Here is a 15,698-nt window from a genome sequence, read left to right as displayed (position 1 = left end):
GACTTATTGATTTTGGAAAGCTTGTAAGGACATATTTCACGTGATGGCTAGGGTTTGACTCTAGTACAGAGACAAGAGTCTTCTAAGTCATAAGTGCGCACTAGGTAGTACCGTGTGGGTGGTAATTTCCCGGAATAACTTATGCATGTGCGTACTAGGTAGTGCCTTGTGGGTCGTAATTACCCGGAAACACTTGCTTGGTCTAGTGACCACATGTCCTAGTCTTTCTACTTTGATTTCGCATTCATTTTCAAGTTGTTAATCATGGATTACTTGTAGCTTGAGAATTAATGCTTGCTTTGGATATTTGAATCTTACTTAGTATGTTTGAAATTGTATACTTGTTTTGTGCATTTAGATCTCATATACTGTACTTGAACTTGTATGCTTGCTCTGTGAGTTTAGATTTCATTTTGTATGCTTGTGCCGTGTATACTTGTTTTAGGCGTATCTCTCTTAGCTTAGTATACTTGTGTCGGTATACCTAATTTACGAGATTTTCATATAAAATGCATACTTGTGTAAATATGCTTAGACATTGCATGACTTGTCTTAATGTGGTTTAGTATATTTGGAAATGTATGCTTGTATATTGTATAACATGTTTAACATTGTTTAGTATACTTGAGCATGTATATTCGTATGCCGTTATTCACTTTAAATTGCATAAGTAACTTAGGATGATCCCTGAGTCTCACTTGACATAGACGTTAGGTGGCATGAGCTCCTTTGACATGTTTCACCTTAAGGTGATATAATTGTAAAACGCTAGGTCAATGCATGTAACGCCCCGAATAATTTTCTATATAAAATCCTCGATTTCATTAAATCAAAATACTTCAATATTACTCCCAAAGTCTCAAAAAGAAATAAAATATCCTTTATTGATACAACAATCAATTTCCTCAATTAAATATACAAAAATCTCTAAATAATTAAATAAAAATCCTCAACACCAACTCTTCCACCTAAGCCCGCTACTAGCAATCCAAGTTCATCCTCGGTACCTGAAACTGTAGGGGGGTGAGACAGTAGGAAAAACCATAACAAGGATTTCAAAGAGTTTCATGATAAATTTGCTTCACAAAAATATATATATACTTTTAAACAAAATACATATATACAATTTTAGCAAAATAACAATTAACAAAATATTTGAAATAAAATCATCCAAGCCATTCAAGGTATGATGATCTCTACACTGTAAAAGAATTAATCATTATATCGTCAAAGAGTCAAGCTTGGCCCTCTCTGTGTGTCTCTCGACACTGTGTGATTGCTTCTTCTATTTTTTTCCTTCTCTGCTCTCTTTTATCTCTAATTTATTTCTCTTTCATTGCAAAGTCACCCAGTGCACAACACTCTATAAATAAGGAAAATCCACAGACACAAAATCTCAATTTGCTCACCATATAAGGCCACGTCATACCATACTATCACAAAATATCAATTGGGTCCCGCCACCCATTCGTATCTTGCCTTTCCGCAACCACACTTTTCTATCCTTACCTTCCCAACACATCTTCATTCATTGAATCAACAAACCCACGTGCACAAAAAGAAATTTTGGTCCAACAATTCAACTATGGACCCCACATGATTTTATCAAATTTTTCCTTCTCAATTCGGCAGACTGCTCACATCTCCTTGTCCATCTGACATCAAAAATATATATATATATATATATATGCATAATTTGTAGCAATAAATCAAACTCATAATATCTAAAGGACCCACCATTAAACTACCATCATCATCATTTCAATTTCATTTTCTCCTTTCTAATTCGGTTGGGTGCCCACTTCCTTCCTTATCTTTTGCTACCAGCCCACCACTTCTTATTTTTTAAATCTTATTCAATTGAATTCTTTAAACCAACAATATAATTTCTCAAAACCCACGTGAAGGCAAAACAATCCACAAGTGGGCCCGCCAAGAAAAACATCATTATGATTTCCATTTCTCATTTTGCTTCCTTCTTTCATCATATTGCCATCACATGTGTATGTATATAAAAGATACAAAATGCAACCAAACTTTCCAAAATCAAAACCCATTAACTCCACTGGGCCTACGAAAAAAAATCACCAAAACCAACCTTTTCTCATTCGACTGGTAGCATTTTGCACCAAAATATATATATATATGCAACAAACTTCAAGTAATCAAACCCATTTATTTTTCTCATCCAATTCGGCAGACCGCCCATTGATCCAATAATCTCATCAAATGAAATATATAAATCATCTATGCATATGTAACAAAAATTAATCACCAATTAAATCTTCTTTCACTAATTTCATCCAAGAACTTTAGCATACAAAACTAAAATAAAAACCAATTAAAATATCAATTGGATAAATCTCAAATTTAAAATTAAAGAGTCAATCTTGACAACTAAAATTCATAGAATAAAATATAAATTCAATTTCAACATAAACAAATCAACCCATTAAAAATTTCAATTGGGTAACTCACCAAGTCTCCAATTAAAACAAAATAATCAATTTGCAATTGATAAGCCTTAAATCATAATTAATCAAATTAATTATGACAACAAAAATTAAACCCATTAAATCTTTTAATTGGGTAAATCTCCAGTTCAATAATCAATAATCAATAATCCAACCTCCAATTGGTAAATCTCCAATTAAAACAAAATAATCAATTTTGTTGACAACTAAAAATCAAGAGTATAAAATTTAAAATTAAACTCTAAAAATTCGGGTTGTCACAGTGCATGCTCATCTCCTATAAGTAGCTTTATTGTGACGACCCTGATTTTTAGGCCAGCGTATCCTGTGATGAACCGAAGGTTGATCCGATAACGGATCCGAATGCGGAAGTGAAAATAGAAAACAAGACTTTAAGAAGTCAAAGTGACCTTCCATGAGGTCATGGAACTCAATAAGAACTAATGCGGGAACGAATGATCAGAAAAAGACCGAACAGGCCCCCAAGGGCAAAATGGTCATTTCTAAAAATATAAAATCGGGTGCTACTGAGCACACCACTAGAAAGACAACCAAAATTTAATCAAATTAGACCCAAGAATCACTTGATTCAGAGTCCGGATGAAGAAGATATGAAACTCCAAAGTTTCATAAAAATCACATTTTTGAGTTTGAAATCAATGCAGCAAGGGTACTTCGTAAGGGGTAAAAAGGTCTTTTTAGACAAAATTGGATGCAACTGAGCATACTGTTAGATAGACCAGGAAAAATTAATGAATCTAGACTCAAGAATCACTTGATTCGGAGTCCGGACGAAGAAGATGTGAAACGTCAAAGTTTCATAAAAACCAACTTTTGGGTTTAAAATTAGTGCGGCAAGGATACTTTATAAGGGGTAAAATGGTCTTTTTAGATATAATTTGATACAACCGTGCATACTGTTATATAGACCAGCAAAAACTAATAAACTTAGACTAAAAAATCACTTGATTTGGAGTCGGGACGAAGAAGATATGAAGCCTCAAAGTTTCAGAAAAAACAATTTTCTGGGTTCAAATCTGGGCAGGACCTGCCCAGATTTTTGGACTTCAAATGTGGTTTTGAGGGCTTAAACCACATTTTTTGGCAAAAAGTTATGAACAAACCCCCCCTCCCCCCCTCCCCAAAATCATGTTTTCTACATGACCATGTCAAGAGAAGATTTTATTTTACAAGTGAAATACCCGAAATGCCTCTTAGATCAGCACTTTTTCCGGAAAAACCTGGAACGACCAGATTTTCCAGATCTGCGAGTTATTTTCGGCATTAAGATGATTTTTTTTGTAAAAACACAAAGAAGAAACCCCCCCTAAAATCACGTTTTCTACCCGAATTGCAAATGAAAATGAAAAATAAACACTATGAAGTACCCAGAATGCCCCTAGATCAGAAAAGGGCAAGAGGATTAAAAAGCTGCTATATGTATAACAGAAAGCTGAACTTTGCGATTGATTTCAGGCACCAAGACGACCTTTTCTGGAAAAACACGAAAAAAAAACCCCCCCTAAAATCACGTTTTCTAAGCGACCATGTCAAAAGAAGAAAATAAAACTAAGGTGAAAGGTTCATAATGCCCCTAGATCAGAATATGCAAAAAAAATGCGAAATGAATTCACAAGAGTCTCAAAACACAAACGATGAGGTTTTGCCCAGAAATGACTATGCACACAAACGTAACTTACCTATTTAGACGTGCTACAATGGTCCATGGCTTAAAAATATAGCCGATGCAAAATCCGACCCCCCAATGGGCAAAAAGGCAAAAATGGACTTGGAATGGAAAACATAGAATCCAAAAATGCAAAACGGGATCAAATGACCGTTTGGCCCTTGGCCACACTTCATACAAGATTAATAAGACCCTATAAAAGAATGAAAATGGAATTCCCACACCCGATGCAGCCGTGGTGAAGCAATGACTTGCGATTTTTCAAGTTTTTCATAACATTTCATGAAGTTAAAAAGTTGCATAGAATACAATATACATGTCATTGGCCTCCGGCTTCATCTCATACATATCAAATACATTGAAAGGAGTGTACTTAAGTACACATTACATACATGGAATCAAACATACATATTTTGACATATAAGTCTACAAAATGACATTTCATGCTAACATTTGCATGAAATGGAAACTTGAAAGCTACTCAACATCCAAGGAATGCTAGGCTTCACGAACCAAGTCTTCGTACCTAAAATATGCCCCAGTATCGTAGGGGTGAGTAATATAAAGCTACTCGTAGGAGATGAGAATGCATCGACCTAGCATTTTACAAATTTATCACCTTAAGGTGAAATATGTTAAAGGGGTTCATGTCACCTAACGTCTATATCGAAATGAGACTCAGGGAGTATCCTAAGCTACCTTAGAGTGTTTTTAGCATAAATCACATCACCTATACCATTTAAACAATATGGAAGCACGTTATACAAAGCAACAGGATATAGGTTCTTAAAGGTACTAACTTGCAATCCCGAATACAGAAACAACTAAAGTGATCATGTCACCTAACGTCTATGTTCTAAATAAGTCTAAGGAATCATCCTAGGCCATGCTGAACAATCAAAACGCAATTTACAACTTCAATGCAATCTAACCACATAAAAGCATATTATACAAGGCAACAAAATACAATTTCTTAAAGCTATCAGCTTGAAATCTAAAGCACGAAAACAACAGAAGTGGGTCATACCACCTAACGTCTAAGTTATAAATGAATCAATAGGATCGATCATAAGCTTTATTAGAATGTCAAAACACGATTTTCAATATCGATGCAATTTAACCAATAGTGGAACTTCCAATACAACGCATAAAGCACAATTTCGCAAAGTTAACATCCTGTAACTTAAAATGGAATGACAATTAAGAAACAACAAGTTACAACATCATCTAGTTATCAACTTGAAAATGAAATGCGAAATCAAACAAAGTGGATACTCGGATGTCACGCCGGATCAGACTGACAACATAGTTACTTTAGGGTTACTAGCCCATGGGTAACCTCCCTATGTGCGCACTAGACTATATATAGAGGGACTATCCCCCGTACTAGAACCACGTCCTAGCCATAATCAAACAACGACATCCCCAAGTTTCCAAAATTAACAAGTTGTGCAACAACGCATATATCAAAATGATTATGCAAGATAATCAACTACCTACCAAGCACAACCAAATTTGGAAACCTATATAATCCATGCTCCAAGTCCACTACTAATATGATGTGATGAATGTCGAATCTTTAGTGTGCGATTCGTTACACGCTATGCATGAATGATGTTAAATACGAAGTGTGCAAATCATTACACAAGGCAACAATATATTCAATAAGGAAAACATATTCTCATGAATACAAACATAGCAACTATGTTATCCAATGTTCCAAACTTAACCAAATGAATATACAACAAGTCGAAGTCCATGATTTGAATATAGAAACCGCTTCTAAAACACAACTAGATCATGGAGCAAATTGATAGAATTTAAATAGATAAACACAATTAAATTCTCTAGATTTCCGATTCAATTTCCAAGTTGTATATCACCATGAGGATTAAATCTTAAACAAGGAAATTAATTAAATGAAAGGTTTTAAAACCTAACCGAATATTCTAAATCAAATATATGTGAAGCTATATGGCATGTAAATTAAGAATATCAAGTCAGAATTTAAATAGAGTGAATAGTGTATTCGGGGCAAATTAATTAATAATTAGTAATTTTCAAAACACCTCCAATCACTTTCAAATTCTACTATGTTGGAGAGCATGCTAAGGCCTAATTTAATATGCTAACACATATTGATTTCAAGTTAGTTAAGGCCATGTGAATTAATCTTTCACCTAAGATAAATATTAAAAAAAATCTTTAATACTTATTCAAATGTTCCAATTTTAATACACGACAATGAGCATATCAAGGGGCAATATAAAATCATGCTACATGTTTAAACCAAGTCATGAGCAACCGGGAAAATTAGATCCCGTACAAGAAAAATAAATAATAAAATCTCTAAATTTTATATTTAATCATGTAAATAAGTAGTATAAGCATCACAAGCATGCTATATAACAAGAATTTAAACCTAAAACATCTCCTACCTCAATTTGAGATAAAAATCCCAAAGGCCCACCAAAATAAAAGTGCTCCGAATTCGACGATACTACTAGATTTTGTCGGGGACAACGCTGTGAACATAACCCCCTTGAAAGCCCCATCAAAATCATAACTTGACCTCAAAAATAAACTCAAGAAATGGTCAAAACTGAACTCTAATAAGGGGAAAATGTAGAACACGGCGAGGGGAACAACAAACGTTAAGGCCGAAGACTTTCCATCAAGGAAAAGTGAACCAAAAGAGGAGAGAGAAGATGGCAGCACCCCTTGGGCTGCCATGGGAGCTCCAGGTCGTGCATGAAGAGGGGAGAAGATGAAAAATGAAATATCTCACCCCCCTTTTATAGAAATCTCAAAAAGTGCCCCGAACGGGCCCCGCCGGGTCCGAAAAAGTAAAATTTGAGCAGACGTTCTCAAATGGCAAAAATTTGTGAACAAAAAAGATTCAAAATAATAAAATATGAACAACAGAAGAAACAGCGTCAAAAACTGAGTCCCGAGCAGAAAGTTATTCCCAAAACAAGTTTGGCGCAAACTAGGGCTAGAAACCCTAAAACTGGAAAACATCGACTAGGAGGAAATTTCAAGAGTACACAACTCGATGAAATGTGAAAATAAATCCCGTATGAGGATCCAGGCTCTAGACGAGACATTTTTGCAATAACTTTCGTTAATTGCATAATGGCCCCTACAAAAGGGTTAACTGTGAAATTGCCCCAGAATGAAAATATCTTCCAAAAGATATTTTCTTAGATGCCTCTGAAATAAAATATCTTCAAAAGATATTTACGAAAAACACCCCAAGAAATGAAAAAGATTCTGAAGAATTGTGCATCCATGCCCCTATGGATACCGAGAGCAACCAGAGTACTTTCTTGCAAAAGTAAAGATACGTATTTCGAGGAAACCACTCAAGATAAAAGCACGTGAAGTCAAAAACCAACTCCGAGCATGAGAAGTGAGGTTGTGCCAAAAACTGACAAACGAAGATAAGACAGAATAGGGAAAAGGACGAAATAGCGCATAGTGTCAAAAAACGAAAAATGTGAAAATGACTCAGTCCTCAAAGGAAGTTGTCAATCCATGGAAAAGAGTCTCAGGAACCAATTCTGAGCACTCGAGATGACACTAAGCGACACGAAACAGAGCTCAGAAAAGAAAATTAAATGAAAAAAATTCATTCGTAAAATTTCAGGAAAAAGGAAAGGAAGGCAAATGACTGGGTCGTTACATTTATGTTACTTACTCACATAGTGGAGACATTTTTCAGGTACCGGGATCAAGATTCGGGATTCACATCATGCTTGGATGATTTGTAGACTTGAAGTTCTCATTTCATGTAAATGTTGGCTTGAAATGCCATTTATAGCTTTATATGTCAAAATGTGTAAATTTGATTCTATTTTTGTAATGTGTACATAAGTACACTCTTTACAATGTATTTGACATGTATGAGATAAGGTCGGAAGCCAATGACATGTATCTTGATTTCTATGCACTTTCGTTTTTAAGGCTTAATATGAAAATATTGAAAAATGCTTAGACATTGTGTCATAACTTTTGCATCGGGTGTGAGAATTTCATTTTTATTCTTTCGTAGGGCCTCATTAATCATGTTTGAAGTATGGCCAAGGGCCAAATGATAATTTGAAATCATTTGTCAATTTTGGTTTCCATATTTTCAATTTCAAGCTCATTTTCGCCTTTTTGGCCATTAGGGGGTCGGATTTTGACTCGGCCATTTCTGGGAGCCGCGGACCATTCCAGCACACTCAAAATCACCATTTACATCTGTGTGAATGATCATTTCCGGGAAAAACCCTTTCCTTTGTGATTTGAGCCTCCTATGAAACCATTTTTCAATTTTGTTACATAATCTATTCTAGGGGCATTATAGACCTTTCGCATCAGTTTCATTTTCTTGTTTCAATATGGTCGATTAGAAAACATGATTTTAGGGAGGGTTTCTTTTTTGTGTTTTTCCAGAAAACATCGTCTTGGTACCAGAAATCCCTCGTGAAATTTCAGCTTCCAGTTTTCATTTTAGCAGCTTTTTAGCTCTTTTGACCAGATTTCTTGGGAGGGCATTTTGGCCATTTTATAGTGAGTTTTTTTTTTTTGAATTCTCTAGTGAATCACGTAGAAAACTCAATTTTGAGGGGGGTTTCTTCTTTGTGTTTTTGCAAAAAAAAAAATCATCTAGGCCTCCAAATTCAGCCTTTGTTCCAGATTTTTCTGAAAAAAAATCACATAGCAGCTTTATGGGCTGCTGCTAGCCATGTGTGCACCCAGCAGGCGCGCGGCGTGCATGGGCGTGCGCATGTGGCTGTCATGGCCTCTCGTTGAGCCGCCGCGACGTCAATTCTTCTTTTGGGCTTTTCTCCTTCGTTCGGACTCCGATTCAAGTGAATCTTTTTTTGAACTTGACTAATTTTTCGCTGTCTTTCCAACTGTATGCTTGTTTGCACCTGGTTCTTCCTGGATAATTACCAATTTACCCTTTTTGCCTTAAGTGCTTCTTTTTCTTCGTCATGCTGTTTCTCCTTCGTCCGGACTCCGAATCATGCGATTCTTAAGTCCATCTTGATTAGTTTTTCATTGTCCTTCCAGCGGTTTGCTCGGTGGCACCCGAATCTACAGTTTTTAGAAATGACTATTTTGCCCCTAGGGGCTTATTTGTCATATTTTTGATCTTTTGCTTCCGCATCAGTTCTTGTTGAGTTCCAGGACCTCATAGAAGGTCACTTTGACTTCTTAGAGTTTTATTTTCTGTTTTTGCTTCTGCATAACGGATCCGTTATCGGGTCAATCTTCGGTTCATCGCAGGGCACGCTGGCCTAAAAACCAGGGTCGTCACAGGTGGTATCAGAGCTCCCAGGTTTGAATACCTTGGGACGACGGGTTTTGGGTGCATATCACATTTCTGTTGCTTTATTTTACGTGTTAATATGCTTCATAATAACATGTTTTGGCTTGACAACATGTTTATGTGCTTACGTGCTATATGTGTTATGCTATCAGTTGAGCTTGTTTTGATTATAATGTAAAGAGCATGACATATGATGTATGCTAGATTAGATTTGTATATACATGATTATGTTGTATATTTGACATGACACGGGATTGGTCATTGAGGCACGAGTTGAGGTTGATGGTGATTATAGTCACAGTTTTATTGTAGTTTAGGTTGTTGTTGACCTAGAGTTAACTTTGGATAAATGGAGAGACACCTTTTGTTTAGGCTCTCATGGGGTAAGCCATTAGGCACAACCGTAGTACTGGATTTGTTGATTTTGGGCCATGATTAGGTTTTAGACCTTTTGGGCACCTTGGTTGTTTTGGAAGGTTCCTCTAAGATTGCAATTTTCGTGGGCGGGTACGTTGTGGGTGGGTGCATGGCACTGTCATGCTACCGTGCTTGCTAGCTACGACGCAGTTCGGCTTGAATCAGCTTTGGCTTTTGTTTTGATAGGCATTGTCCTTTTGGTCGATGATGATGATGTTGTGTTGGGGATCAGTCGTAGTAATTGATTTGGTTGTTATTGGTATGTCAATAGTTGCCGCTTTCTTTGAGTTCTCTTTGCGTGATGACGCTTTTGGGATCAAGTCGATTGATTGACGTTTGGGGTTAGTGAGAGCATTGCACTGTTAGTGTCACTTGTAGTGTCACCTTTAGATTTGGAAATGGATTATTAGAGTTTTACCAATGTGGTAAGGGCTCACGTTGTTTTGAGACAGGTTGTTGTCACATTTGTTTTGTCTTGAGCTGTCCATTTCTTTAAGGTGGGAAGAATGTTTCGTTTTCGTGTTCATCGTGTTGACACTTGTGGGGGGGATAGGGTTCTCACCTTTTCTTGGTCTGTGTTTGGCACTTCACAAGGAGTGAGTCTCTTCTCTTCGTTGCCTTGTGCACGGTTTGGGGTTGGTTGGTCCGTGAGGATCATTGTTGTCGTTTTGAGTCCTTGGTGAGAATTTAGTGGATTTTGGTCGACTTACTTCCATAGAGGGGGTGAAGTCTTTGACCTTATTGTCTTTCTTTCAGAGATGGGGTTGTGGTGCTCAAAGTGAATTGATTTGTGTGAGATCATTTTCGGGGACTTGTGTCCATTTGATTGAGGATTTGGTTGATTCATGAGGTGAGCTCAATGCTCTTTTGAGAATGTCTTTTGGAGACTTGCTTTGGTTTTTGGAGACCTGGATGTGGTTGACTCTTAGGAGAGGTTTTGAAAGATAGCTGTTGGATTTGGCTTGTTTATGGAGTTTTCTCGTCCTAGTTATGGCTAGGTATAGTTTTGAGGAATTGTTGTTCCAGTGATGGATTGTGGATTAAAATTAAAGGATTTTGATTTAGCTTGGTGATGCCAAGCACAGTTTTGAGAGATTCATTTTGTGACTTTGGTTGTCAGGACTTGATGTGTGTACCGCTTAATGGACTTGTATTTCGGGGATTTAGTCATCCGTGATAGGGATTTTAATCCAATGTTTGATTTCGGTGTGGTTTTGTAGTTGATCTGTTTCAGGATGATATCTGGAATTTCGAGACATTGGAGTTATTGGTTCTGTGGTATTGAGGATTTAAGGCTTTAAGCGTAGCGGTGCCTGTGACATTGTTGTCAGAGCTTTGGGATTTGCTACTCTAACTCTCACAAGATGCATGGTTTCCGTAGTACTTTTGGTAATGATGATTTACGACATTGATGTCATTGGTATCGAAAGGTTTCATGGGTAGACCTAGTGGGGGGCAGGTTATGAATAAGTGCCTTATACTGTCATGCTACTGTACAAAGTTGTATGTTGTGGGTGAGTGCTAGTTACTGTCGATGTTACCTTACTAACGAGTAAGTATGGGTGGGCACTAGGTACTATCGTTGCTACTACACATTTGAGTACGTCGTGGGCGGGTTCTGGTCGCTATTCGTACTGCCTTGTTGTCTTTGTTCTGTACCTTGATTTGATACGTGATTATCTTGGAGTTCTTTTGGGGGTTGTTTTTGGATCGGTATGATGGTTCATCACGAGAAATGCTTACAGTTGTTGTCTCCCATTCCTTTGTCAGGCGTTGGGTTCTGTGAGTGACCTTTGACTTGTCATGTGGCCGTGCGGTCATTTTTCTTTTGAGAGGTTATCCTGTCGTAAGCACGTGGGTGCGAATGGCATTGGTTTGCGTGTTATCTTCTAGTTTTGGAATTGCTCTCGTAGCATATCATAGGGTACTCGGAGATGTACTCCGTAGTTATCCTAGTTTTGCCTTTTGTTTTATTGGGGCTGGATTTCGGGGACGAAATCCCTTTAAGGTGGGAAGGTTGTAATGACCCGGTAATTTTCTTCTTTTTCCTTTTTCCTCAAATTTTACGGATAAATTTTTTTCCGTTGTCTTTTCTTTTCTATGGATGGTTTTTCGTCACTTATTGTCTTCTTGAGTGCTCCGAAATGGTTTCTAAGACTCTTTTCCGTGAATTGACAACTTCCTTTGAGGACCGAGTCATTTCCACAATTTTCGTTTTTCGACACTATTCACTTTTTTGTCCTTATTCCTATTTCGTCCTTTTCCCTATTTCGTCTTTTCCCCGTTTGTCACTTTGTTGGCAAAATCTCACTTCTTGTGCTCAGAGTTGGTTTTTAACTTCACATATCTTTATCATGAGTGGTTTCCACGAAATACGTATCTTTACGTTTGTTGGAAAGTACTCTGGTTACTCCCGGTATCCATAGGGCAATAGATGCATAATTCTTTGAAATTAATTTCTTTTCTTGGGGTATTTTTCATAAATATCTTTTGAAGATATTTTATTTCATGGGTATCTAAGAAAATATCTTTTGGAAGATATTTTCATTCTGGGGCAGTTTTGCAGTTAACCCTTTTTGTGGGGGCCATTGTGCAATTAATGAAAGTTGTTATAAATTATCTTATTTTGAGCCTGGATCCTCGTACGGGATTCATTTTCACTTTTCATCGAGTTGTAAACTCTTAGAAGTCCCTTCTGGTCGATGTTTTCCAGTTTCAGGGTTCTGGCCCGAGTTTGCGCCAAATTTGTTTGGGGCATAACTTTCTGCTCGGGACTCGGTTTTTGATGCCATTTCTTCCGTTATTCTTATTTTCTCATTTTGAATCTTTTTTTTTTTCATAGAGTTTCTTCATTTGAGCAAGTCTGCTCAAATTTCACTTTTCCGGACCCGGCGAGGCTTGTTCGGGGCACTTTTTGAGATTTCTATAAAAGGGGGATGAGATATTTTATTTTTTCATCTTCCCCACTCTCTTGCACGACCTGAAGCTTCCATGGCAGCCCAAGGGAGGCTGCCACCTTCTCTCTCCTCATTTGAACTTCATTTCTTTGTTAGAACATAGTAGGGCCATTGCGTTTTGTGTTCGTGTTGACTACGCGCTTCTTTCACCCTTATTAGAACCCATTTCTGGCCAAATTTTGAGTTTGGTTTTGAAGTCAAGTTATGATTTTCATGGGTCCTCTTTGGAGTTTATCGTTCATGGCGTTATCCCCGACGAAACCCCGAAGTATGGTCGGATTCAGAGCCGTTTCGTTTTGATGGCTTTTGAGATTTTCATCTCAAGTTGAGGTAGGGGCTGTCTTAGGTTTATATTATTGTTGTATTGATTGTTTTATAAGCATATACAACTTCTGAGAATGCCTTGTTCAAGTTTTTAGAATTTAATTTAATTATTTTCTTTGCTTAAGATTTAATTCTCATGATGCTAGGCAACTTAGAATTAAATTGTGGCATGCTAGAAATTTAGTCCTTGGTATGGTGGTTGATATATATTAAATTGGGGTTATTTGAATAAGAATTACAAATTTTATTTAATATTTATCTTTTGTGAAAGTTGAATTCACCTAGTTGTATAAAGCATGGAATCAACTTGTAATGTGATATTAAAGTAGGCCTTGGTGAGTTCTTTAACATATATTAAATTGAAGACATTTGGATATGTTTGAAAATCTAGAGAAAAATTAATTAATGAGCTTAATTAATTTCATTTTAAGTGTGTTGGTCACTTAAATTGATATCGGAGGTAATAGGTTATTAATTCCTTGAAACATAGTCCGTTTAATTACCTTGTGAGCATATTACAAATTTGATATAGAATCAGTACTTGAGGCATCTTGAAATGGTAATTGGACTTAGCATGATAAAGAATATCATTGACTTGCATAGCTTGTTTAGATATATCTTGTGTAGGTGTATAGCTTGTTAGAATATTACAATTGTTTACCTTGGAAGCTAGTTACTAAATTGGGACTTATTTAGTACTTGAGCCTCATTGTGGTAATGTGGTTCAATTGTTGTAAAATATTCTTGTTTTAGTGTATAATGTGACGGCCCTGGTTTTCAAGCCAGTGCGTCCTGTGATGAACCGAAGATTGACCGGATAACGGATCCGAATGCGGAAGTGAAAATAGAAAACAAGACTCTAATAAGTCAAAGTGACCTTCCATGAGGTCATCGAAATCAATGAGAACTGATGCGGGAACGAATGATCAGAAAAAGACCGAACAGGCCCCCAAGGGCAAAATGGTAATTTCTGAAAATATAAAATCGGGTTCTACTGAGCACACCACTAAAAAGACAACAAAAATTTAATCAAATTAGACCCAAGAATCACTTGATTCGGAATCCGGATGAAGAAGACATGAAACTCCAAAGTTTCATAAAAAATCACATTTTTGGGTTCGAAATTAATGCAGCAAGGGTACTTCGCAAGGGGTAAAATAGTCTTTTCAGACATAACTGGATGCAACTGAGTATACCATTAGATAGACCAGGAAAAATTAATGAATATGGATTCAAGAATCACTTGATTTGGATTCCGGACGAAGAATATATGAAACGTCAAAGTTTCATAAAAACCAACTTTTGGGTTTAAAATTAGTGCGGCAAGGGTACTTTATAAGGGGTAAAATGGTCTTTTCAGATATAATTTGATGCAACCGTGCATACCTCTATGTAGACCAGCAAAAACTAATAAACTTAGACTAAAAAATCACTTAATTTGGAGTCCGGATGATAAAGATATGAAGCCTCAAAGTTTCAAAAAAATATCAACTTTCCGGGTTCAAAAATCTGGGCAGGAATAGTGTTTTGACAGCGTGCACCATTTAAATTTTTTTCTCAGAACTGAGGCTAAAAACGGATCCCTAAAAGAGTTTTTCTAGAAAAACATAAAGAAGAAACCCCCCTTAAAATCATGTTTTCTACCTATCTATGTGAAAGGAAACTAAAATGAAATGTTGTAAAGTCCCTAAAATGCCCCTTGAACAGCGTAGGTCAAGAGCGTCCAAAAAAGCTGCTGAAGCTAAAAGGAAGTTCTGCTGTCCAGAACTGAGAGCAGAAACGGGCATGAAGATGACATTTTCTGGAAAAACACAAAGAAAAAACCCTTCCCGAAATTGAATTTTCTACGTGACTCAGAAGAAAATTCAAAAAAACAGAATGTACAATGCCCAAAATGCCCCTAGTTCAGTAAAGGGTCAAAAACTCAGAAAATGCAACTTTACACCAAGTATGCATTTGGCCCTAAATGCATTTCTAGGTTGAAACAAATGTGCACGCAAGTGTAATAAATGATTCTAAGCGCGCGGGAATGGTCCGCGGCTCCTGAGAAGCCCCGACTCAAAATCTGACCCCCCTGACGGCCAAAAATGAAAAAAATGGACTTGAAATGGGAAATTTGAAATCCAAAAATATAAAATGGAGTCAAATTACCATTTGGCCCTAGGCCACACTTCAAACATGATTAATAAGACCTTTTGGAAGAATAAAAATGGAATTCCCACACCCAATGCAAAAGTGATGACACAATGTCTAAGCATTTTTCAACATTTTCATATTAAGCCTTGAAAACGAAAGTGCATAGAAAGCAAGATACATGTCATTGGCTTCTGGCCTCATCTCATACATGTATGTACACTTTACATACATGGATTCAAAGAATGCAAATTTAAACAAATAAGGCTACAAAGAGGCATTTTATGCTAACACTTGCATAAAATGGAAACTTAGAAACTATAAGCCACCTAAGGAGCAATGAGCACCACGAACCAAGTCTTCATACCTGAAAAAATGTCCCC

At 36.8% G+C, this 15,698-nt stretch overlaps 1 long non-coding RNA gene across 1 annotated transcript; it reads right to left on the bottom strand.

Annotated features, from left to right (window-relative positions):
- Positions 1-859: 859 nt before the first annotated feature.
- LOC132284935 (uncharacterized) lies at positions 860-1,337 on the bottom strand. Its single transcript, XR_009472401.1, has 2 exons — positions 1,201-1,337; positions 860-1,013 (listed from the first exon to the last, which is right to left on the bottom strand). It is a non-coding gene; the product is annotated as an uncharacterized LOC132284935 (long non-coding RNA).
- Between the last annotated feature and the right edge of the window lie 14,361 nt (positions 1,338-15,698).

This window comes from Cornus florida, unplaced genomic scaffold (genome assembly GCF_030987335.1).
Source record: "Cornus florida cultivar Cherokee Brave unplaced genomic scaffold, ASM3098733v1 CherokeeBrave_3.0.0_Hap2_Chr11, whole genome shotgun sequence".
Lineage (NCBI taxonomy): Eukaryota > Viridiplantae > Streptophyta > Magnoliopsida > Cornales > Cornaceae > Cornus > Cornus florida.
The sequence above is the reverse complement of the archived record's forward strand: the minus strand, read 5'-3'. Positions and strand labels throughout refer to the sequence as shown.